This window comes from Chlorocebus sabaeus, chromosome X (assembly GCF_047675955.1).
Source record: "Chlorocebus sabaeus isolate Y175 chromosome X, mChlSab1.0.hap1, whole genome shotgun sequence".
NCBI classification, from domain to species: Eukaryota; Metazoa; Chordata; class Mammalia; order Primates; family Cercopithecidae; genus Chlorocebus; species Chlorocebus sabaeus.
Window position 1 is genome coordinate 60,351,148 of NC_132933.1, and position 3,397 is coordinate 60,354,544.

General features: G+C 39.4%; 1 pseudogene; it reads left to right on the forward strand.

Moving 5' to 3' along the window:
* Nucleotides 1-2,325: 2,325 nt before the first annotated feature.
* Nucleotides 2,326-3,141, forward strand: LOC103232953 (peptide chain release factor 1-like, mitochondrial pseudogene; annotated as a pseudogene).
* Nucleotides 3,142-3,397: the final 256 nt, after the last annotated feature.

Below are 3,397 nucleotides of genomic sequence, written 5' to 3' on the forward strand. Positions count from 1 at the left end.
AACCCAGATCTTTCTGTTATATCATCAGTACTTTATCAACTCAAATTACACTAAATTACTGTTCAAATCATCCTAAAAGGAGACACTGGCTGTCAGTTAAATAAACCATTAGGTTTAACGTAAAATGAGTCACATGGGCACGATTAATCAGTTTTCTTATTATGCTGAGCTCTATCTGATTTCTAGACCCATTTTACCAAAGTAACTGATGGATTTTATTATGAAGACTGGACAATTCCACTTTTAGTTTTATGTGTTATTTTATTTAAACAGTGTTAAAATACATAGATATGACTAGGAGGAGATTAATAGAGACAATATAGAATTCTTAATGGATGAATAAAGTACAGAAAAATGTATAATAATCACAGATGCAAATTTAGAAGAGTTATTTTCTTAATAGAGACCAGAATTCAGATTCTGTAAGAGAAAGTAGTAATACATTTGATAACATTTAATTAAAAAAATCTTTTGTCAGAAAGAAAACACCATCAGCAAAAAAATAAATGAAAAAAATTATGTAAGTTATATAACAGAAAAATAGTGTCAGTAATATACAAAGAGCTTGTAAAAAAAGAGAAGAAAACATCAATAGCCTTATAGAAAATAGGCATAAGGTAAGAGCATATTAGCCACAGCTTAAACATATAAAAATGTATACAACCTCACAGAATACACTAACATTAAAATTACATGGTCATTCCATGTCTCACTTATCAGATTGTTAACAATTCAAAAGCCTGACCACAGAGTTTTGTTTGTTTGTTTGTTTGGCAAAGCTATGGAAAAAATAGGCAATCCAAACTACAAAAGGGTACAACCACTTTGGAGTAGAATTTGTCAAGATGTAACAAAAAGAGTCTGACTCAATTTTTTGTAATGGACAGCAGACAACTTTTAAGCCTCACCACTCCCACTTGCCCTTCCAAACACATCAGGACAAGCTGATGAGGAAGGCTCGATGCTCCTACCTTTGGTACCAGTAGGAAGTTCAAAACACACAAGTGCTAGCCCCTATGCAATAATTCTTACCCTAACCCCACTCCTAGCAACCATAAAAAACAAACTAGTCTCCTTCCTCCAGTTTCTCAAGCCATCCTTATTTATGTTTGAGACATTGCCCTGTTCTTGTCAGAAAAACTCACTGTATGAGTAATAGAACTTTTTATACCATCTTGGTGCATATGTGGCACCATCAGCCTTGATATCCAAACCAAATTTTGGGTGAGGGTCCATCACATTTTTGTGGGACGGCTGTGATAGGGTTGTCTAGAGGGATAGAACTAATAGAATATATGTATATATGAAAGAGAGTTTATTAGGAGACACGACTCACACAGTAACAAGGTGAAGTCCCACAACAGGCTATCTGCAAGTTGAGCAGCAAGGAAGTCAGTAGTGGCCAAGTCCAAGTCCTAAAAATCTCAAAAGTTGGGAAGCTAACAGTGCAGCCTTCAGTCTATGTCTGAAGGTCCGAGAGCCCCTGGCAAGACGCTAGTATAAGTTCACGAGTCCAAAAGCCAACTAACTTGGACTCTCATGTTTAAGGGTGGGAAGCATCCAACACAAAAGAAAGATGAAGGCTGGGAGACTCAGCAACTCAGCTTCTTCCACCTTCTTCTCCTGATTTTTCTAGCCACACTGGCAAGCAGTTGAATGGTGCCCACCCACATTGTGGGTGTGTCTTCCTAAGAGTGAGTCTTGCTCTCCCAGCGCACTGATGCAAATATTAATTTATCCTGGCAACACCCGGATACAATACTTTGCATCCTTCAGTCCAATCAAGTTGACACTCAATATTAACCATCACAATGGCCAAACACATTTATTTACTTTTGACTCAGAGTCCACTTCTAAGAATCCATCTCAAAGTCATCTAGCAAAAAAATATAAAAATATGGGCGGTCCCGGCTTCTGTGGGGCGCTGCCCCGTGGCTCTGACCCCGCGGGGCCATTGGCCCAGCCCTCCAGCCCCTGAGCTCCAGTAGCCCGCAGCTGCAGGAGCTGTTCGCCCCGGGCGGGCCCTTGCGGACCTTCCTCCAGCGCCAGGCGGGATCTGAAGCCCATTTGAAGGTCAGGAGGCCAGAGTTGGTGGCAAGGATCAAACTGCTGAACGAGAAGGAGCAGGAGCTGCAGGAGACCGAGCCCTTGCTGCACTATGAGAATGAAGATTTAAGGAAACTTGCAGAGAATGAAATAACTCTGTGTCAAAAAGAAATAACTCAGCTGAAGCATCAGATTATCTTACTTTTGGGTCCTTCAGAAGAAACAGATGAAAATAATTTGATCCTGGCAGTAACTGCAGGAGTTGGAGTTCAGGAGGCAATGCTGTTTACTTCAGAGATACTTGATATGTATCAACAATATGCTGCATTAAAGACGGCATTTCGAAACCCTGGAGTATTTTCCAAGTGAAATAGGTGGCCTTAGACATGCATCTGCCAGCATTGGGGGTTCAGAAGCCTATGGGCACATGAAATTTGAAGGAGGTGTGCACAGAGTACAAAGAGTGCCAAAGACAGAAAAGCAAGGCCGCATCCATACTAGCACCATGACTAGCGATATTACCCCAGCCTACTGAGATTAATCTCGTGATTAATCCAAAAGATTTGAGAATTGACACTAAGCGAGCCAGTGGAGCTGGGGGGCAGCATGTAAATACCACAGCCAGTGCTGTCCGGATAGTTCGTCTTCCAACAGGTGTTGTTTCTGAATGTCAACAAGAGAGATCTCAACTGAAAAATAGAGAGCTGGCTATGACAAAGTTATGTGCAAAACTGTATAGCATGCATCTAGAAAAAGAAACAAATAAAAGATAGAATGCTAGAAAAATTCAGATTGGAAGTAAAGGAAGATCAGAGAAAATAAGAACATAGAATTTTCCACAGAACAGGGTCACAGATCACAGAATAAGCAAGACACTGCATGATCTTGAAACTTTTATGCAAGGAGATTATCTACTGGATGAACTTGTACAGTCATTGAAGGAATACGCCGATTATGAATCTTTAGTAGAAATTATTTCCCAAAAAGTTTAAGTTGATTTGTTATTTATAGACTTTTGTAGCTTAGAAAAATTCTACAGCACATCCACATAGGGTGAAAATACCCTTATTCTCTTAAAAAACATGAGTTAACACAGTTGGAGGTAATATGCGTATTTTGAAGTCATAGATAATTTACACAGATCTCTCTCAATGCATTAGCAAAAATCATACAATATACAGATGATCCTCGATTTACATTGTGGTTAATTCCCAGTAAACCCATCATAAGTTAAAAATGCATATAACGTTAGCAACACAGCAGCCTCCTACTTAATGACAGCCTGATGTAACAATTTTCCAATTTTACCGTGGTATGAAAGAGGCATGATTTGTAAGTCCTAAGGAGCTCC